This window comes from Podarcis erhardii (assembly GCF_964252035.2).
Source record: "Podarcis erhardii genome assembly, chromosome: 3".
NCBI classification, from domain to species: Eukaryota; Metazoa; Chordata; class Lepidosauria; order Squamata; family Lacertidae; genus Podarcis; species Podarcis erhardii.
In genome coordinates this window covers 103,518,864-103,541,926 of record NC_138507.1, presented here as the reverse complement: position 1 = coordinate 103,541,926, position 23,063 = coordinate 103,518,864, and the positions used below count along the sequence as shown (strand labels likewise).

The 23,063-nt window shown below is 43.9% G+C and overlaps 1 long non-coding RNA gene across 1 annotated transcript in view; it reads right to left on the bottom strand.

The window, feature by feature from the left end:
• Positions 1-560: 560 nt before the first annotated feature.
• LOC309338161 overlaps positions 561-23,063 on the bottom strand; it is a 243,581-nt gene continuing 221,078 nt past the window's right edge. Inside the window, exon 3 of the long non-coding RNA XR_014154773.1 lies at positions 561-674. This is a non-coding gene — a long non-coding RNA (uncharacterized lncRNA). The remainder of the gene's footprint in view (positions 675-23,063) is intronic.

Sequence of the window (23,063 nt, the reverse complement as noted above, 5' to 3'; positions counted from 1 at the left end):
CTCATTCTTCTTGCCCTTCTGCAAACCTGTGCATCCCCCCACACGCTCAAGCCAGACGAGGGGTCCCACCTGTGCATGGGTAATGCATTTATTTATTTTTACTACATAATGAACGGCACTCACAGCCTGAACATCAGGAGTAGAGGGAATAATGAAGGAAGTGTCTGCTTCTCAACCTAACAAGTACAAGGTAAGGATAGGACAGGGAAAGAAGCGAAGGTCAGCTGGGAGCCAGTGCAGTGACGGGAACTGAGGTTGCCTGTCAGACAGGGAGGTCATTTCAGTAGGGGAAAGTGGTTTAGATTCCCCGTTAAAAGTAGACGAGACCTCATATGTACCATACATTTAAAGCAGTGTCATGCGACTTTAAACAGCCATGACATCCCTCAAAGAATCCTGGGAGTTGTAGTTTGTTAAAGAAGCTGAGAGTTCTTAGGAGAACCCCCTATTCCCACCCCACAGCTAGTTTTCAGAGTGCCCTGGGATGAGGAATTGACTGTTAAACCACTCTGAGAATTGAAGGCGAGGGGTTGTCCTAAGAACTCTCGGTAGTTAACAAAGAGGGCCAGTGTGGTGTAGTGGTTAAGAACGGTAGTCTCGTAATCTGGTGAACCAGGTTCGCGTCTCCGCTCCTCCACCTGCAGCTGCTGGGTGACCTTGGGCCAGTCCCACTTCTCTGAAGTCTCTCAGCCCCACTCACCTCACAGAGTGTTTGTTGTGGGGGAGGAAGGGAAAGGAGATTGTTAGCCACTCCTTAGGGTAGTGATAAAGCGGGATATCAAATCCAAATTCTTCTTCTTCTTGGGGGAAGCCATGATTGCTTAAAGTGGGGGCGATGCTGCTTTAAATGTATAGTGCAGGCTGACCCTCTAAGGCTGCAATCCAGCCTTTGGATTTACTCGAGATTAAATAGCAAACAACAACAGAACAGACAAAAAAACAAACAAGACACAAACTGCAAAGCACTTGTTTTTAAACAAGTCAATATCCTTTAATAGCATCCTTCCAAGCAGAAGTCAGCTTTCTGGTTTAAAAAAATAATGCAAAGGGGTTTGTGCCTTTGACGTTAGTCTATTTAATAGATCCATAGGGGCCATAGGACGAATATTTGAGGGGGCCAGGCCCCCCCATCTGATGGCCATTGCCATTCAAATGGTTGTGCATCATGTGATCGGTTATGTGGGGCGGGGCTTTCCTGCCCCTCCTCCAATATTTTATTCAAGGGGGCACCCCTGAATGAATCGTATTTTTTCCATTCACTAAAGCTGATGATGAAGCCTCAGTCCTTCCGTAAATTCCTCATGAAGTAAACGGCTTGTAAGTAAACCATACTTGTACCCGATCCGCGTGTACAACCAGCAGTACCGGTGGTTTTGAGAGAGGAGCGCGTAATAATGCACATACTGTAATCAGATAATAATCACAAACTCCGCATCCGAGCTCACCAAAGCGGCGCAGTCGTCTCCTTGGAGACCTGGCTAAAGATGTGAAGCGGCAATGTTTGGAGGCAATCGCCCCTCCTTCCACAGGGACCCTCTTCCGTTTCCTTTCCTTTCATGGCTGTCGAGAGCAGAATCGTTTTATACACGGGACAGGGAAGGGCATTCCGGCTTTGCAGAGGATCTCCGTGTTCCTTTGGGTGGATTGCAGAAGAAATCGATGCCGGTGTCTTGCTCGGTGCCTTTGAGGACAAGGTGGAATTCGGACGCATTTGGCGGTGGAGAGATCACGCAGGGCCAAAACGCGGCAAAACACCAGCATCTCGCTTGCAGGTCAGAGTATCCAGAGGTCATCCAGTCTAGCTCATGCTACCCAACAGGTTAAAATGTTAGGTTTACTTCTCCTCGGGATTCATTAAATCGGGATAGTGACTACTACTGCCACTCCATTTCTATATTTCCAAACCCTAATGCGGATTAAGAGCATAGCTGTAATCTTTTCCCTTTTCTTGCAAGGAATCCTATTCGGAATAAGGGAATTTCCCTTTAAAAAAGGGAAACGTTAACAGCTATGATTAGGAGTCCTCCATCCAGTGTTTCTCAAACGTGTGTCTCCAGTTGGAATACAACTCCCATCATCCCTTGCTAACAGGACCAGTGGTCAAGGATGATGGGAGTTGTAGTCCAACTGCAGCTGGCGTAGGAGCCCACTCCTAGGGGCTGAGGTCCCTTCGGCCCCCACCCAATAAAATATGTGAGGGGCCCGGGACCCCCAAAGTTGATGGGCATTGCCATTGAAATGGTGTACGTGCCTTGTGATCGATCATGCAGGACAGGGCTTACATGCCCCCCCCATTTTATTCAAGTTGGCACCCCTGTCAGCTGGCACGAATGAAAAGGGCATCTTCGGTTTTGCCACCCAAATGAGGACACTTGACGGTTGTTGTTGTTTAGTTGTTTAGTCATGTCCGACTCTTCGTGACCCCATGGACCAGAGCACGCCAGGCACTGCTGTCTTCCACTGCCTCCCTCAGTTTGGTCAAACTCATGCTGGTAGCTTCCAGAACACTATCCAACCATCTCGTCCTCTGTCCTCCCCTTCTCCTTGTGCCCTCAATCTTTCCCAACATCAGGGTCTTTTCCAGGGAGTCTTCTCTTCTCATGAGGTGGCCAAAGTATTGGAGCCTCAGCTTCACGATCTGTCCTTCCAGTGAGCACTCAGGGCTGATTTCCTTCAGAATGGAGAGGTTTGATCTTCTTGCAGTCCATAGGACTCTCAAGAGTCTCCTCCAGCACCATAATTCAAAAGCATCAATTCTTCGGCGATCAGCCTTCTTTATGGTCCAGCTCTCACTTCCATACATAATTACTGGGAAAACCATAGCTTTAACTATACGGACCTTTGTTGGCAAGGTGATGTCTCTGCTTTTTAAGATGCTGTCTAGGTTTGTCATTGCTTTTCTCCCTAGAAGCAGGCGTCTTTTAATTTCGTGACTGCTGTCACCATCTGCAGTGATCATGGAGCCCAAGAAAGTAAAATCTCTCACTGCCGGTTAGAGGATAATATTACAAGGCTGGGGAGTCCGTAGCTTTGCAAAAGTGTTTGTCCTTCGTTCCCATCAGTCCCAGTCAGCAAGGCCAGTGGCCACGGATGATGGGTGTTGGAGACTTAACAGCTGGTGAGCCACAAATTCCCGATCCCTGCGGAGATCTTGAGACGGCAATTCCTCCTTCCTGCAAGCCTGTGCTCATTTACCTCAGAGTAAGGATGCACTCCTACACATACCTACTCAGAAGTAACCCTCCACTGAATTCAATTGGACTTGTTCCCGGGTGTGTGCATAGGTTTGCGTCTAAGCCTCAATGATCGGATTTACTTCCGAGTAAGCATGCATAAGATTAGTTTATTAGCTTCTCGCGGTGCTTAATGGAGATCTTTTATGCACCCTCACCCCCAGGAATTTGCCATTCAAAACGCTTCGGCATTTCAAAACAATATTTGGTGGCGTGTCAGCTCCGAAGATCGCGGCCCCACGATTCCAGAGGGCGGTTTAATTTAATATGTGTATTTCACAGCTGTTATTGTGCCAACTGGTCTATCCGCAAGGGAGCTCAAGCGAGTTTAAAATTCAGATTCGGGATTCTCTAATCAGTGTGTCCTGGCCGAAATGCCTCGTTTGGGTGCTTGATGGTCGGTTTGGCTGGCTGGCTGCTCGTGTCCGACGTGAAGTTGAACACTTTTATAATTAAAGAGAAAGACAGAACCGTTTTGGCGAAAGCGATCTGCGCTACAAACGGCTCACTCTGCCTCTTGCAATTACCCCATCAAAAGGTTCACAGAAATATGTCAGATTGGATCCTGAAGAATAACGTCTCAGTGTTCGTCAGTGGATTCTTGGTGGTTGCTTTTTAAAAATAATAATAATAATAAACAAATCAGTTCATGAACTAAACCATTGGGTAGGATATTTTAAAATTATTATTATTAATTTGTATACAAAAAGAAAGCTCAGGCAAGTTATCTGTTTGGACGTGCTATCTTTCCAACCGATTCTCCCTCCAGGAAAAGTGCTACTTAAAAGCATTGGGAAAAAAATGTTTTTAAAGGTGTGTTTTTTAAGGTTCCAGACGCTGGCCTGTATGTTGTAGAAAAGTAGAGTGAAAGGAGGCAATAATTCACAATAAAAGGGAATGCAGTTATAAGGAGGCTATGCGCGATGCAGCGTTGACTCGAATGAATTAAACCAGGCATATGCAAACTCGGCCCTCCAGATGTTTTGAGACTACCATTCCCATCATCCCTGACCACTGGTCCTGTTAGCTAGGGATGATGGGAGTTGTAGTCCCAAAACATCTGGAGGGCCGAGTTTGGGGATGCCTGAATTAAACAGCTGAAACCCGAAACAACAAAGACCTCAACAGCAGGATCCTATAGTTCAATGGGGCTTCCTTGCAGGTAACTAGAACTGCAGTGATATTTCCAGGCGTTCCCAAATAGATTTTTTCCTCTATACAGTGGAAAGCCACTTGGGCCCCGCCATTGATATCAATATAATTTGTTGCTAACTTGCTCCTTCATTTCCACCGAACATTCGACGCTGAAAATCCTGATTGCTTCATGGAATTTCTCCTCAATACCTTTCCGGAAGAGTTCCCTTGATTATATAATGGTCCTTAACTTTCAAGGGATTGAATGTGAGCATCGCGGTGTGGGCGGATACAGAATCTGGAGGCGCAATCGCCCTTGCTACAAATGCGCCCGTTCATTTCGGTGGGGGTTGAGAAGAGGGGTGGCTTTCATAAATGTCCTAGGTAGATGGGCTGATTTAATAGGATCGCGAGATTTATTTATTTAAATCTTTCCTCCACTTCTTTGAGCCCCCATCGAACATCGTCCAAACTCCATCGCGCAGTTTCCCCTTGATTTTTGGATGCGCGCTTTCCCCATTTTATTTGTTATGACGTTTATACCCCGCCTGGGCCGCCTTCCCTCTCAAAGGAGCCCAGGGCGGCAAACAACAATACGTACAGGCGTTGCGAGGGAGTCCAAGGAGGAACTGGAACCCAGAGGGATACAGGCTTAAGATGCCATGAAGATGAAAGGGACCACACACACACGCTCAGAGCAAGACAGAGATCTGTCAACAGCTATTAGCTACTGCCATTCATTCGTGGAAGAGATTCATGAATGGAGCCTCCCTATCAATAGGCAGTACACCTGTAAATAGGACGGGCTGGAGACAAAGGGCAAGCGACATAGGAGCCAACTCCTAGGGGCCGACGGGTCTTCGCCCCCCTTAATAAAATATTTGAGGAGGCCCCCCCCCCATGTTAGGATGGTGCTGAAGGACCGTGATAGGGTGGTTCCTGTTTTTTCTCCTATGTTAAGGGTAGCTTCTACTGGAGCGTGGTCTGTGATTTTAATGTTAGTGTATGGATATAATGTTACTGTATTGATTCAACCAAGGGGATCAGGGCTTGTGTGAGCATAATGTTATTCAGTCTGGACACTGTGCCGTGGTGCCGGGACTGGAATGTGTGGCTGGTATCTCCCTTGTTTTCTTTGCCCCATATGTCATAGAGACCTCTGTTTTTTAGCATTTTTGGCAGTTTTACAAAGAGTCTCTACTCCTCACCCCCCAGTTGATGGGCATTGCCATCCAAATAGTGTGGTGTGCGTGCACCGTGTCATGTGATTGATTATGAGGGGGGCAGCCCCCCTATTTTATTCAAGTTGACACCCCTGGCAAGCGAGGGTTTCCTGAAGGTACCATCTCCTGAAAGCTGGAGGTTGGAGGAGATGTAGACCTTCAATCAGGTCTAACAAGACATTTTTCAACTTTCTCCTCAATAATATGGAGGCTGCTTCAATAGTCGGAGGAACAGCAGAAGATGCGATTTGGTCTGGCACAGAAGGCTACGTCGCTCAATAATCATAATAATGACAACTTATATTGAATTTAATATTTCTATCCCGCTTTTCCAGCAACAAATGTTGAGCTCAAAGTGGCTCACAATAATCACAACAGCACTAAAAAAAAACAACCCAAGAAAACCTGCAAGCAAGCATTTTATAGCTTTATTTGAATGTCTAGGGGCGATGTCCAGATTAGAAAGGCTCATCCGACAATGGACTCGATCCAGGAAGAGTTGTTGCTGCGACCCAGAGAGCGAGGTAGGCAGGTTTCGCAATGTAAGAAGGCAAACGTGAGAGTGGATAGCAGAATTTGTTATGCAAAATTTTCGCGTAATTCTCTCCCCCTCCCTCCCGCTTCTCCTTCACCTTTGTGTTGCAAAAGCCGAAAATCCCTACATGTTTCGACTCACTTAGGACAACCTCGCGCTTGTCTTGGCAATTATGTTTTTATACAACCAGTTCAGCCGCACCCGCAATCCCGCACACAAACAAGCGCTTGATCCGCTGCAAACGCCGCTGCGTTTAGTAAGAGAAAATTTAGATGCGGAAAGTGACGTCCTTAATCTTGGATTTCTAAAGGATTAAGATCTGATTCATCAGCAGTGAATTCTGTGGCGGGGGAGGGGCGTAAAATCCGATCTTGGGAATGTTTGCCCGTAGTAGTATTGGCTTTAATAATTAAATCCTTAACGTTCCAACTTAAGAAATCCCTCCTCGCAAGAGACAAACCAGTCAAGAAGATGTCTGAAAGAAAGGCATTTTGGTCTCCCACAAATTCTTCCCTGCGGCAGCGGAAAATAGAATCTGCATCAGGTATACACAGGCCGCACGTTTCTGATCTCTGTCAATTAATGTGAAATTGTCCTCTAGGGCAGGTATTTGGATGGTGGTATTGCTCCTGTTGTGACCCTTCTTGGATCAGGTCGTGACCCACAGGGCCCCCATACTAGGTGAAGACCAGTACTCTAGGGCAGGGGTTCCCAAACTTGGGTCGCCATTTATTTTTGAACTACTCCCATCATCCCTAGCTAGCAAGAACAGCGGTGAGGGATGATGGGAATTGTAGTCCAAAAACAGATGGAGAGCTAAGTTTGAACAACATTGCTCTAGGGGATGAGTCACAATTTCAACTCAAGCAAGACTAGGGAAACCGTGGCTCTTCCTCCAGATACTGCTAGACTACAGTTCCCATCATCCTTGACCATTGGCCATTCTAGCTGGGGCTGGTGGGAACTGGAGTCCCACAACCTCGAGAGTTCTCCTTCCCTGGCTTCCCCATTCATGATCTAACACATCTGAGTCTATACTTCTTGACCGGTAACTAGCAGTGCACTCTTACAGAGGTAAGACCCACTGAGTTCTATGGGGCTGACTCCTGAGAAAGTATGCTAAGAAGTGCAGCCGAACCTTCAGAAGATAAGGCCAATGAAATTTTGTAGACAAAGGTGGAGCTCCTGGGTGGACAAACAGGAGATAAATATTTACCACACAGCACATATTTAAACTATGGAACTTGCTCCCACTGGAGGCAGTGAGGGCCATCAACTTAGATGGATTACAATAATTAATGGAAGAGAAGGCTATAAAAGACTGCTAGCCAAAGCGGCTTTGCTCTGTCTCAACTGTCAGAGGCAATAATGCTTCTTAATACCAGCTGCTGGAAGGGAAGGGAGGGAGGGGAGATTGCTTCTGGGCATCTGGTTGGCCACTGTGAGCATAAGAGGCTGGATTAGATGGACCACTGGTTGGATCTAGCAGGTTCTTCTTATGGTCTTATGGGAGCATATTCACCCAGTGCTTTACCAGTTGCACTGGCTCCCGGTGGAGTATAGGGTCAAGTTCAAGGTGCTGGTCTTGACCTTTAAAGCCCTTTGTGGCTTAGGGCCCTCGTATCTATGGGACCGCCTCTCCTGGTATGCCCCGCAGAGGACCTTAAGGTCCATGAACAACCATAGTTTAGAGGTCCCAGGCCCTAAGGAAGTCAGACTATCCTCCACCAGGGCCAGGGCCTTTTCAGTGATGGCTCCGACCTGGTGGAATGCTCTGTCCCATGAGACTAGGGCCCTTCAGGATTTAACCTCCTTCTGTCGGGCCTGTAAGACAGAGCTATTCCGCCTGGCCTTTAATTTGAATTCAGCCTGATCTTTTAGTTCCCTTTTCTTCCCTCCCCCTCCCCTTTTATGAAGATCACCCGCTCTGAGGCCCCACAGCTAATTCTCCCCTGGCCTCCTCGCTGGCCCAAGTAGGACCAAATTCAGCCATCTAGCCTTGGGGATTATCTAATTGATTTTTGAATTTTTGATTTTTATTGTTATTCATGTTTTTATACTGTATTTTATGCTGCTTTTATAATTAAGTGTTTTAAAGTGTTTTAAATTTTTGTTAGCCAGTTTCTGAACCGGGAAGGGCGGGGTATAAATAAATTTTTATTTTTATTATTATTATGGTCAAGCCTCCAACACACCTCTCCACTTTGTCACAGGATTGCTGTGGGAATAAGATGGGAAGAAATTAAAATAATAATTCAGAGCAGAGCTCCATGCAAGATGAGATGGGAAGCACTCACTGGTAGAGGATATGCTTTACATGAAAAAGGTCACAGGTTCAACCCTACAACAAATCATCTGGCACCCTTCTTTATGGGTAACCTCTACAGGAGGTCTGGAGGGTGGCAACACAAAAGCAGGCCTTCTCAGTGGTGGCCCCGCACTTCTGGAATGCTCTCCGAGAGGAGGCTCACCTGGTGTCATCATTACAAGAGTTTAGACACCAGGCAAAAACATTCCTGTTCTGCCAGGCCTTTGGCTTTTACTTATCTGTGGCCTGTTTTAACAGGTGGGATGCTCTAATCCTGCCTTTTTAAAATCTGAATGTGTTTTAGAGTTTCCAATGTTTTGGGAATGCTCCATGTTGGAGACCCTGGAGAGCTGCGGCCAGTCATTGTGAATAATATTGAGCTAGATGGACCAGTGGTCTTCCTCAGTATAAAGTAACTTCCAATGCTTCTATGGATCAAAATGTATTAAAATGGAATATATATATATATATATATATATATATATATATATATATATACACAATTTTTATACATTTCCCTTAAATTAATTTGTATGAACGAGTACGTACCTCTGATTCACATGTGGATGAACACAGCTTGATTGCAGTTTGAAAGCATACCAGTGCAAGTAGATAAATAGGTACCACTGTGGCGGGAAGGTAAACAGCATTTCCATGAGCTCTGGCACTCATCACGGTGTCCCATTGCACCTAAAGCAGTTTAGTCATGCTGGCCACATGACTCAGAAAAGCTGCCTGCAGACAAATGCTGGCTCCCTCAGCCTGATACCGGAGATGAGTGCCTCACTCCATAGTTAAATTTGACTGGAGTTAACCATCCAGGGGTCCTTTACCTTACCTGATTGATTGTTAACTTGACACTTGATGTCTGTCAAATGAATCTGCAAATTGTCTTTATTGAGTTGGCATCGGTGATATGAAAACCATGCCTGCAAGTACAAAGTGGGATGATCCCAGTCTCACAAGCAAATAATCCTTTGGAGAAGAAGAAGAGTTTGGATTTGATATCCCCCTTTATCACTCCCCTTCAGGAATCTCAAAGCGGCTCACATTCTCCTTTCCCTTCCTCCCCGACAACAAAAACTCTGTGAGGTGAGTGGGATTGAGAGACTTCAGAGAAGTGTGACTGGCCCAAGGTCACCCAGCAGCTGCAGGTGGAGGAGTGGGGAAGCGAACCTGGTTCACCAGATTACGAGTCCACTGCTCTTAACCACTCTTAACTCTCAGCTGCCCTGGTGAACTGGCTATGGCTTCTGTGACATGTAAGTGGTTTAAAACTAAGCTCTAGGCTGTTCAGTAGCATTAGAGCAAATGGGTCAGTCTGTAGATCATGAGACCCCAAATCCCAGGGTTGTGGGTCTGAAAGCTTCCTGTTGCAGAGGGTTGGATTAGATGACCCTCGTGGTCCCTTCCAACTCTACACTTCTATGATTACTCAGGAATATGTTGCCTTATTAGGAATTCCAGAGACAGGCATTCTCATCAGAACACTGTGTGTGATTACTCTCTGTTTCAAAACTGAAAACGTTTGTTTGAACCTTAACAAAAAATATAATTCACTAAATTAAAAACAAACAAACAAACAAAAGGCACTGAACAGAACAATTTGTCTTTCTTCCTTTTAGTGTGAAGCAGTCCATGTCCTGGAATAACATTATTTTTTTGGAAGTACGCCACTATCCATATATTGAGGGCTCCAGTTGAAAAGTGGAGAGAAATCTAGTAAATAAAATTAAAACCTCCCACAGTGCTGCCAATCAGTGTAGACAAAACTAACCTAGATGGACCAAGGGACTGACTCAGTATAAGACAGCTTCCTATGTACCTCTTCAATCTAATGGAAGAGCAGATATAAGGATAAAACAAATATAATTGTTATTACAGCTCTATGCACCTTGCTTTGCTCTACTTTGGGCTATCGAACAATCAAACTTAAAATCAATTAAGGAAATGATGGATAAAACAAAGCAACACAATTACAAATTAACAAAAATAGAGATAGCAGCAAGAATTTAGGTAGGCAAGGCATTATTTAAACCCATAAGCATGGTGAAATTATATATATATATATATATATATATATATATATATATATATATATGAGCTTGCTGAAGAGTGGCAAGGATTTCCAAAGTCTGGGTGGTACAGATGAGCCGGACATGTCCTGCATACCCACTCAGTCTGACCCTTATGTTCCCTCCCCTTATGGTTTTGCTCTACGGGCTACTATTAAAATGAGGCTGCATTTTAAATTGTATTTTAACCCGTATTTTAAATTGGTTCCCCCCCCCCATTTTTTCCTATTAAGTTTTTATTGTAATTTTACTGGTGTTAGCCGCCCTGAACCCGGCTCTGGCCAGGGAGGGTGGGGTATAAATAAAAATGTATTATTTTTAAAAAATTATTTTGTTGTTGTTTAGTCGTTTAGTTGTGTCCGACTCTTCATGACCCCATGGACTAGAGCACACCAGGCACTCCTGTCTTCCCCTGCCTCCCGCAGTTTGGTCAAACTCATGCTGGTAGCTTCGAGAACACTATCCAACCATCTTGTCCTCTGTCGTCCCCTTCTCCTTGTGCCCTCCATCTTTCCCAACATCAGGGTCTTTCCCAGGGAGTCTTCTCTTCTCATGAGGTGGCCAAAGTATTGGAGCTTCAGCTTCAGGATCTGTCCTTCCAGTGAACACTCAGGGCTGATTTCCTTCAGAATGGAGAGGTTTGATCTTCTTGCAGTCCATGGGACACTCAAGAGTCTCCTCCAGCACCATAATTCAAAAGCATAAATTCTTCGGCGATTATTATTATTATTAAGTGCAGATCCAGTGGTGGTGTCAGGTAGCAGAGAACCCATGGCAGGTTGCCAGGAATGGACAAGACCAGGGAAAGTTCTTATCAACAGCATTTTATTCGATATTCCCAGAGAGAGGCTTAGAAATGCAGCTTCTTGGATTAATGGCATTGCTCCAAGTAAATCTCAACTCCCCCTATCTCCCACTTCTTCATTCATCATCCCTTCTACAGGTGGCACTGAGGGCCCTTTGCTTCTGAGCCCTTTGCTCTCCTACTTTTAAGGCTTGCCAGGTTCTGGGAGATGGAGGGTCTGGAATGCTCTCTAGTGATAAAGTATCAGCCACCTACTCCAATTCTACCTCCTCTCCCATTATTTCCCAACTTCTCCCCTCATCTTCCTCTGAGCTGTGATCTCCCTCAAACCCCTGTTGCCACTGTATTCTGCTCTGGTCAGACCTCACCTGGAGTACTTTGTCCAGTTCTGGGCACCACAGTTCAAGAAGGACACTGAGAAACTGGAACGTGTCCAGAGGAGGGCAACCAAAATGGTCAAAGGACTGGAAACAATGCCTTATGAGGAACGGCTAAGGGAGCTGGTCATGTTTAGCCTGGAGAAGAGGAGGTTAAGGGGTGATATGATAGCCATGTTCAAATATATAAAAGGATGTCACATAGAGGAGGGAGAAAGGTTGTTTTCTGCTGTTCCAGAGAAGCGGACACGGAGCAATGGTTCCAAACTACAAGAAAGAAGATTCCACCTAAACATTAGGAAGAACTTCCTGACAGTAAGAGCTGTTTGACAGTGGAATTTGCTGCCAAGGAGTGCGGTGGAGTCTCCTTCTTTGGAGGTCTTTAAGCAGAGGCTTGACAACCATATGTCAGGAGTGCTCTGATGGTGTTTCCTGCTTGGCAGGGGGTTGGACTCGATGGCCCTTGTGGTCTCTTCCAACTCTATGATTCTATGATTCTCCTTCTTCTTTGGAGGGGTCGGGCTGGGGAGGCAGTCTCCACCATTCCACCATTCCTCCTCTGCCCAGTCCCTGACATCTGGTCAGAAAGGAAACGGAGCCTCTGAAGATTATCTAAATGTATGGGCAGGAGGATCATGTAGGAGAAAGTGGGTTTTTCTTTTTTAATCAGGAGGCCTTGCTCTAAAGCTCTACTTGGGGCCCCTATATGCACAGCCTGCTTCCACTGACTTCAACAAAAAACTGCTTTGTGTTTCTATATGTGTTGGAAGTCACCCAGAGTGGTTGGGGCAATCCAGCCGGATGGGCAGTGTGTGTGTGTGTGTAAAGGTAAAGGGACCGCTGACCATTAGGTCCAGTCGCAGATGACTCTGGGGTTGCGGCGTTCATCTCGCTTTACTGGCCAAGGGAGCCAGCATACAGCTTCCGGGTCATGTGGCCAGCATGACTAAGCCGCTTCTGGCGAACCAGAGCAGCACACGGAAACACCGTTTACCTTCCCGCCGGAGCGGTACCTATTTATCTACTTGCACTTTGACATGCTTTCGAACTGCTAGGTTGGCAGGAATAAGTGTACATAAATAAATAAATGTTGTTATTGCTATTATTATTATTATTATTATTATTATTATTACTACTACTATTATTAATAAAGAGAAGTACAGTGGTGCCTCGCAAGACGAAAAGAATCCGTTCCGCAATTCTCTTCGTAGAGCGGTTTTTTCGTCTTGCAAAGCAAGCCCATTGACAGCTTAGCGGATTAGCGCTATTAGCGGTTTAGCGGCTTTTAGCGATCAGCTGTTAAGCGGCTTATCAGCGGATCAGCTGATAAGCGGCTTAGGCCTTAGGAAAAGGGGGGGGGAGGGAAAAAACCCCGCAGGAACTTGCAAGACATTTTCGTCTTGCGAAGCAAGCCCATAGGGAAATTCGTTTTGCGAAGCGCCTCCAAAACGTAAAACCCTTTCGTCTAGCGGGTTTTCCATCTTGCGAGGCGTTCGTCTTGCGGGGCACCACTGTACAAAGAACACTCATGTTCTGTGTGAAGATCATGCATATGTCCCTGTATTACATCCAGGTTCAATAAAGTCTTTGGCCTGAGACCCTGAGACTGTTGCTGGTCAGAGTAAATAGTACTGGCTTGGATGAGCAAGTGGCCTGAATACATCTAAGGCAGCTCCCTTGTTTCTATTTTATACCACATTTCCTCAAAAAAGCTCAAGGCAGCATACACAATTTACCCACCCCTTTGATCCTCACAACAACCCTGTTAAAGTTGATCAGGCAGAGAGAGGGGAGGGTGGGGGGAAAGGGAGAGAGTGAGTTTGACCCAAGATTAGCAAGTAAGTTTTGTGGCACATTGGCGTTGAATTCTTACATCGCTGCTCCAGATATGACATCCTAGCCACTGCAGGACAATAGGCTGCCCTAGGACATGGACTTACACCAAAACTTTACAACTTACAAGAAGAGAACTAGAGTTGCGCCAACCAGAACCCACCCAACCCCCAATGGGACCCATGGATCAGGCCGATTCCCCCTGTGCCACTCAGACTTACTCTTTGATTGCATGGGAGTTTAAGCCCCCGTGTCAACATTGGCTCTTGCTGCTGTTTGCCACAGACCTGTTCTTGATTGGACCTGGCTGGGCTGGGCTGGTGAGGCTGGGGCCGTTCTTTCCCAGAAAGATCAGGTCACCTTTGAGTCACGCTTGGGCAAAACATCCAACCTTCTCCTGTAACCGGGACTTAAGGGAGAACAAAGGGGCTCCGTTCTGCACTTAACGAAAACAGGAGAAGGAAAAGGAAAGCAAAGCACAACTTTCATTGGTTTCTATTCAGAAGAAAACAGGTATGACCGGGTATGGTGGGAGAGCTTTCACGGCTGCAAGGAGCTTGTGGCCGATATCTGTTACACACATAGCCTTGTGTAACTCAATCCCAGAGCACAGAAGGGGCTGTCAGAAATGAGACATGGTGTGCGGGGACGGGGGGGGGGGGGAATGACATGCTAAAACCAATTCACATCGATATACAAGTCCTTAACATTCACATTATTATTATTATTATTATTATTATTATTATTATTATTATTAACAACATTTATTCATTGCATTTATATAACATGTCTTTCTCCATTGAGCTCAAGATGGTGTATATGGGTCTGTCCTCCTCGTGTAATTCTCACAACAACTCTGCTGGTAGGTTCTGCTTGGAGGCTGAGACTGGCCCAAAGTCAGCCAGTGACATAAGAAGCTGATGAACTATACAGAACTGGCAAAAATAACAGACAAAGAGAAAAAGACAACAGTGACTTTGAAAAAGAATGGGAACCATTTATATTATACTTGCAGAAACAAAGAAAGTCTATAGACTTGATGGCAGCATTTAAATAAACATTCACATTATTAGTATTAGAAAATGTGTAGAAGATAGAGAAATAATATGGTGTACTCATTGTTATTTTTATGTTTGTAGGTTTGATGTTGTATAAATATGTTATTAGTAGTTTTTTCTTTTAGGAGGTAGCGGAGAGGGTGAAAGGAGAAACAAATCAGAAGCGGAAGTTGGGGGAAGCCCAGGAGGGGAGGGAGGAAGGAATGCATAGTAAATGTTATGAATATGAGATATATGAAACCTTCATGGCTGAGTGGGAATTCGAACCCTGGTCTTCTAAGTCTTAGTCCAACAGTTGAACCACTACACCACACTGGCTCTCTAGTTTGTTGCTGACATGTCTACAAAAAGTATCAAAGCACTATGGAACTAAACTAAGCTTTACTGCCTGCGCAACATTTTTCTGAATGCTGTATGGAAAAAGCACATGAATCTGACCTTTGGAGAGTTTGTAAGTAAACAATTTGTAACTTACCAAACGTGTGGTCTTTTCCCATTCTAGGGAAAGAGAGAAACTTTGGAATTCACTTTAAAGGGCATATTTTAAAGGTCTAAGAGCCTATAATTCCACACTTTATTTTGCTGTATGTTTTGTGTCTTTAAATCTCTGATGGGGTTCTCTCACCAAAGGGTGCTTGGATCTTGGCATCCAGGAATTCTCCTTTTATATCTTTTTCTATTATTATTATTATTATTATTATTATTGAACAAACAATTACAAAGATCTGGAAGGCATCAGGCTAGGGAAGGGTGTGGTACAGTAAAAGGACCATAGCTCAGTTGCAGGGCATATACTTTGCATGAAGAAAGTTTCGGGTTCACTGCGTGGTACCTCAAGTTTAAGAGGGTCAGGAGGGGAAAGCCATTCTTTCCTTGAGGTCCTGGAGAACTGCTGCCAGTCAGATTAAACTAGGGATCAGTGATGGCTGGTGCTTATTCGAACTGGTAGGGCAGAAGGCAGGGAGTCTAACAGTAGGTAGAGCCAGAGCCAATGAACAGGCAGGCAGAGCTGACAAATTCTAATTTTCCCTCATTCCTTCATCCCTATTGAAGGAGAATTACATGAAGATGATGTACAGATGGTACACAACAGCAGTGCAATTAGGGAAAATGTACAAAACTAGTTCAAATATATGTTGGAAGTGTAAGGAAAAGGAGGGGACATTTTATCATATGTGGTGGGATTGTAAGGTAATTAAAAAATGTTGGGAAATGATATACAACGAATTGAAGAAAATGTTCCATTTAACATTTGTTTAAAAACCTGAAGCATTTTTATTAGGGATTGTAGGGAAAGATCTGCCAAAAAAGCTGAAAAACATCTTCATGTATGCGACAACGGCCGCGAGAGTTTTAATAGCACAAGGATGGAAGACTGAAGAAACCCCAACTAAAGAATCATGGCAAGAAAAATTGATGGACTATGCAGAACTGGCAAAACTGACATACAAGCTATGGGACAAGGATGACTGTGACTTTAAGGATGAATGGGAACCCTTTACAAAGTATTTGAAGACACAACAAAGTGAACTGGACTCCTTGGCTGGTTTTGAATAAACATTCACAAACTTTTTATTGATAATAATCGGCTAAATAGTTTGAGGATCTATACAACTGTGTAACATGTAGAAAACAGCATTTTGATGAAATATTTAATTGAATTAGAATACAAAAAAGGGAGGTGGGAGGAGGTCAAGGAAACAAGCAAATGAAAGATATACTATGTGAAGGTTTGATGTGTTTTTTGCTTTTGTTTTTCTTTTCTCTTTGATCTTATTTTTTGTTTCTCTTTTTTTCTTACTTGTATGGTATTTTTTCTTTTTTTAATGTGATACATTGTTTTGTTTTTTGTTTAATTTGGTGTTTTTCTGTTTTATTTGTAACCTTCAAAACCCTAATAAATATTATTTAAAAAAGAAAAAGAAAACAGCATTTTTAGAGAAATCAAAGACTGGAACTGAGGGAAGTCGGGGGTGGGTTCTGTGGGGGGAGGGAGGGGGAGGGAGGAAAAATGGGGGGGATAAGGATGATATATTTTTGGATAATATGTTTTGTTTAAATTTTGAATAAAATGTTATTTTTTAAAAAATAGTTTCCCCTCATCCTCTGTGCTGAGTTCTACAAGGGCAATGCTGTGGATAAGGAGGAAGGGTATGGCAGCCTGTGCCATCCCCAGGAATGGTTGTAAGCAAGAAGGCAGACAGGTGGGAGTTCACTGAGGGCAGATTGAGGTTAGTGGGCCTAATGGACCATTTCCACTGCTGTGGAACATCCTAATTGACAAGATTCTAGTCCTTTTGACTAGAAGTCAAAAGTCACGAAACTAAAAAACGCCTGCTTCTTGGGAGAAAAGCAATGACAAACCTAGACAGCATCTTAAAAAGCAGAGACATCAGCTTGCTGGCAAAGGTCAGTCTAGTTAAAGCTATGGTTTTCCCAGTAGTGATGTATGGAAGTGAGAGCTGGACCATAAAGAAGGCTGATCGCCAAAGAATTGGTGCTTTTGAATTATGGGGCTGTAGGAGACTCTTGAGAGTCCCATGGACTGCAAGAAGATCAAACCTCTCCATTCTGAAGGAAATCAGCCCTGAGTGCTCACTGGAAGGACAGATTGTGAAGCTGAGGCTCCAATACTTTGGCCACCTCATGAGAAGAGAAGACTCCCTGGAAAAGACCCTGATGTTGGGAAAGATTGAGGGCACAAGGAGAAGGGGACGACAGAGGACGAGATGGTTGGACAGTGTTCTTGAAGCTACAAACATGAGTCTGACCAAACTGCGGGAGGCAGTGGAAGACAGGAGTGCCTGGCGTGCAAGAAGATGAAAACACAGAACACATAATAAAAAGAAAAAGAAAACAAACATTAACCCCCTCCCACAAACACATTTAAAAGGATATACTCTATAGGATGTTAGTCAGCCCAAGGACTAGTTGAAGAGGAACATTTTTGCCCGGTGCCTAAAAGTGTATAATGAAGGCACTGGGTAAACCTTCCTTGGGAGAGCATTCCACAAACGGGGAGCCATTGCAGAAAAGGCCCTTTCTCATGTTGCCACCCTCCAGACCTCTTGTGGAAGAGCCACACAAAGAAGAACCTCACATGATGATTGCAGGGTCTGGGTAGGTTCATATATAGAGAGGAGGCCCTTCCTTGAAGTATTGGGGTTCTGAGCCATTTAAGGCCTTAGAGGTCAAAATCAGCACTTTGAATTGGGCCCAGAAACTAATTGGCAGCCAGTGTAGTTGGGCCAGGATCACGGTAATATGCTCAAACCATCTCGGCTCAGTGAGCAAACTGGCCACCAAATTCTGTAGCAGCTGAAGTTTCCAAACCATCTTCAGAGGCTGCCCTACACATAACTTGTTGCAGTTATATATAACTGCACACGCCTGAAAACCTAAAATCAGCGTGTGATTCTAAAATACAGGGTTCCTTGACAATGAAGGCACTCAGATGTCCTAGCTCAGGGGTCAGCAAACTTTTTCAGCAGGGGGCCGGTCCACTGTCCCTCAGACCTTGTGTGGGGCCGGACTATATTTTTTTTGGGGGGGAATGAACTAATTCCTAAGCTCCACAAACAATCCAGAGATGGATTTTTTAAAATAAAAGCACACATTCTACACCAGGCAGGCCCCACAAATAACCCAGAGATGCATTTTAAATAAAAGCACACATTCTACTCATGTAAAAACATGCTGATTCCCAGACCGTCCATGGGCCAGATTTAGAAGGCGATTGGCCTGGATCTGGTCCCCAGGCTTTAGTTTGCCTACCCATGTCCTAGCTTCTGCCCCAAACACACAGACAGATACTCTTACATGTAAGTAAGATGGAGTTCTTTATGTAGACAAGTAATGGCGCAGACTGAGCAGCAGACAGAGCGCTCAGGAATCATGTTTCAGGAGTTCGGGAGCAGAGCAAAAAGAGAGGATGTGGACTCTCTTTTATTGGAGGTTTTGAAGCAGAGCTTGGATGGCTACCTGCCATGGATGCTTTAGCTAAGATTCCTGCATTGTAGGGGGTTGGACTAGATGACCCTTGGAGTCCCTTCTAACTCTATGATTCTATGGTGAAACTTTGGAGACTGACAAAAATATTTGAGAAAGGGACACGACAGGGATGCCCAATATCCCCCCTATTGTTTATATCGGTACTGGAGGTCTTGCTGAATATGATTAGAAGGGACCAGCTGCTTAAAGGAATACAGGTCGGAACTAAACATTATAAGTTAAGAGCATTTGCAGATGACCTAGTTTTGACATTGCAACAGCCAGAAGCCAGTACAAAAAGAGTTCTGGAATTAATTGAAATATTTGGTCAAGTAGCAGGTTTTAAATTAAATAAACATAAGACAAAGGTGTTGGGAAAAAATCTAACGATGGGGGGAAAAGATAGTTTCCAAAGGGAAACCGGTTTGGAAATTGCAAAAAGAGTGAAATATCTGGGGGTGAATTTAACATCTAAGAATGTGAACCTATTTAAAGATAATTATGAGAAATGTTGGTTGGAAGTGAAGAAAGATCTTGATATATGGTCTAGGCTGAGACTTTCCTTGTTAGGCCGAATTGCTGTTATCAAGATGAATGTATTGCCGAGATTGTTATTTTTGTTCCAGACATTGCAAATTTTAGATAAGATGGACTGTTTCAAGAAGTGGCAGAAAGATATATCTAAATTTGTCTGGCAGGGCAAAAAGCCCAGAATAAAATTTAAGATTTTGACTGATGCAAAGGATAGAGGGGGTTTCGCCCTGCCGGACTTAAGACTTTATTATGAAGCAGCAGCTTTTTGCTGGCTGAAACAATGGCTACTTCTTGAGAATACAGACATCTTGGATCTGGAAGGCTACGATAATAACTTTGGTTGGCATGCATACTTATGGTACGACAAGGTAAAGGTTCATAGAAACTTTAAAAACCATATTGTCAGGAAAGCACTGTATAATGTATGGAATCGATATAAAGATTTGTTGGAGAGTAAAACCCCCAGGTGGTTGTCACCAATGGAAGCTAAGGCGGTAAAAAGACTGAACATGGATTCAGACTGGCCAAAATATTGTGAAATTATAGAATATGATGGTGAAAAGTTGAAACTACAGAGTTTTGAGAAATTAAAACCTAAAGTCCGAGACTGGTTACATTATTACCAGATTAATGAGACCTTTAAGCAGGACAGGAAACTAGGATTCCAGAAGGAGAGGTCAAAGCTAGAAACAGAATTGTTAGAACCCAATACTAAGAATCTGTCTAGAATGTATAATCTGCTGCTAAAATGGAACACACAGGATGAAACGGTCAAATCAGCTATGATTAAGTGGGCACAAGACATTGGTCATGATATTATGTTTGCTGACTGGGAGCAGTTATGGACCACAGGTATTAAATTTACGGCATGTAGTGCCTTAAAAGAAAATATAATGAAAATGATCTATAGGTGGTACATGACCCCAGTCAAGCTTGCAAAGATATATCATTTGCCCAATAACAACTGTTGGAAGTGTAATGAATGCGAAGGAACTTTTTATCATCTTTGGTGGACCTGCCCGAAGATTAAGGCCTACTGGGAAATGATCTATAATGAAATTAAGGAAATCCTTAAGTGGACATTTGCAAAGAAACCGGAGGCTTTTCTCTTGGGCATGGTAGGCCAAATGATTCCAAAGAAAGATAGAACATTTTTCATGTACGCAACAACAGCAGCAAGAATTCTTTTGGCAAAGTATTGGAAGACTAAAGAACTACCTACTCTGGAAGAATGGCAGACCAAGGTGACTGAATTTATGGGACTGGCAGAGATGACCGGCAGAATTCGTGACCAGAGGAGAGAGACAGTGGAAGAGGACTGGAAAAAATTTAAAATTTATCTTAAAAATTGTTGTAAAATTTCGGAATGTTAAGATGTCAAGGGATTTGATATAAAGAATTACAGCTGTAAAAATTTAAGCTTAAGAAAATTTTAAAGAGAATTAAATATAAAAATGGATGAAGGATTGCTAAAAAAAAAAAAAAAAATTAAAACAAGGATGCAGTGAAGGGGAGGTATGGGGAAGTCGTGTTATGTTTGTTTGTATTTTGTTTATGTTGTAAAATTAATAAAAAATTATTTTAAAAAATAAAATAAAAGTGTATAATGAAGGCACTGGGTAAACCTTCCTTGGGAGAGCATTCCACAAACGGGGAGCCATTGCAGAAAAGGCCCTTTCTCATGTTGCCACCCTCCAGACCTCTTGTGGAAGAGCCACACAAAGAAGAACCTCACATGATGATTGCAGGGTCTGGGTAGGTTCATATACAGAGAGGAGGTCCTTCCTTGAAGTATTGGGGTTCTGAGCCATTTAAGGCCTTAGAGGTCAAAATCAGCACTTTGAATTGGGTCAAAATCAGCACTTCTAACTCTATGATTCTATGGTGAAACTTTGGAGACTGACAAAAATATTTTGAAATGACAGCATGACAATGAGAAGGGGCGGGCTATGGGAGAAGCCATTTAATAAATAGAATGGGAAAAAATTGAGAGGTCATAAATAATTTTTGGCTTCATGGCATCACAGGTTTCCTGTGGGGGCTGTCAATTTTATATATTTAAATAATGACAATAAGAATAAGAATAGCTTATTATTTATACCCTGCCCATCTGGCTGGGTTTCCCCAGCCACTCTGGGCGGCTCCCAACAGAATATTAAACAGAATAAAACATTGAACATTAAAAACTTCCTAAACAGGGCTGCCTTCAGATGTCTTCTAAAAGTCAGATAGTTCTTTATTCCTAGACATCTGATGGGAGGGCATTCCACAGCGCCACCACCGAGAAGGCCCTCTGCCTGGTTCCCTGTGACTTGGCTTCTCGCAGTGAGGGAACCGCCAGAAGGCCCTCGGCGCTGGACCTCAGTGTCTGGGCTGGACGATGGGGTGGAGATGCTCCTTCAGGTATCCTGGGCCGAGGCCGTTTAGGGCTTTAAAAGTCAGCACCAACACTTTGAATTGTTCTTGGAAACGTACTGGGAGCCAATGTAGGTCTTTCAAGACCGGTGTTATGTGGTCTTGGCGGCCACTCCCAGTCACCAGTCTAGCTGCTGCATTCTGGATTAATTGCAGGCTCCAGGTCACCTTCAAAAGTAGCCCCACGTAGAGCGTGTTGCAGTAGTCCAAGAGGGAGATAACTAGAGCATGCACCACACCGGCAAGACAGACAAATTTGGGAGGATAGGTTTGGGGGTGACAAAGCATATTTAGGTGGGGTAGATACGGCTCATGGGTTAGCAATTCCTGCTTTAAATAAAAACAAAATGACCAATGTATAATAAGCCTGATTATTTAGGGTTAAACTTGATGTACCTGATGAAGTGGGCTATGGTACCTGAAGGCTTATGCTTTAATATATTTGCAGCCTTTAAGGGGCTACGAGATTCTTTGTTATTCTTCCTTCGAATGTCTGTACAGTGGTACCTCAGGTTACATACACTTCAGGTTACAGACTCCGCTCACCCAGAAATAGTACCTTGGGTTAAGAACTTTGCTTCAGGATGAGAACAGAAATCGTGCTCTGGCGGCGCGGCGGCAGCGGGAGGCCCCATTAGCTAAAGTGGTGCTTCAGGTAAAGAACAGTTTCAGGTTAAGAACAGACCTCCAGAACGAATTAAGTACTTAACCCGAGGTACCACTGTACTGGTCAGACATGAGGTCTCTAAGATGAGTTTTTAAAGATTCCCCTTTTAATAATATCTACAGGGTCCGTCAAATCCCTGGTGTCACTCTAGTTATTTTAGCTGTGCGGATTTGCTTGATTTCCCCCTGCTTACGTTCCTCCGCCTCCTGCACTCATTTAGCATTTGATTAAAGAAAGTGCATGGCTAAGATCTAGCAATTAATTAATTAATTTTGCCTCCATCTGCTGGAAGGTCACAAGCATAGCCTTTAAATCCAGTGTTTATAAGCACCTCTCCTATTACAGGACATTACATGGCACCATTTCTGTTACCCGATACAGCTAATGCAAGGCATGGCAAACAGTGCCAGGTTTGGCTCATTGAGAAATACCAGGCACACACTGAAGAAGCTGGTGGCCTAACTAAGGCTTGCATGGGAGGATTATATCAGTAAATATATCAGCTTAGAGATGCACCAGCAGATTAAAAAAACCAACACCAAGCACATACACTCAAGACTACGCAGAAAACACTGCTCTTTTCTTCTGCACGTATTGACACAGAGATCCATTTTCATGTAAACTTATTTAAAGGTATGGTTGCTGCGGTGATCCCAGAACATACCATTTAACAGGCTAAAAATCTTCCTGTTTATCACTTTCAGCCTGGGTGCTCCTCTTTGCTTCAAGCCGTTGACTGAGCTGCCAACATACCACGGAATATTCACAAACATTCTTGCTGCAAAATAAAGGAAAGGAAACTCTTCTTACTTTTCAACCAAAGATGTGGATTTTAAACAACTCACGTGAGTAGCTTAGGCTATAGTTCTAGACTCA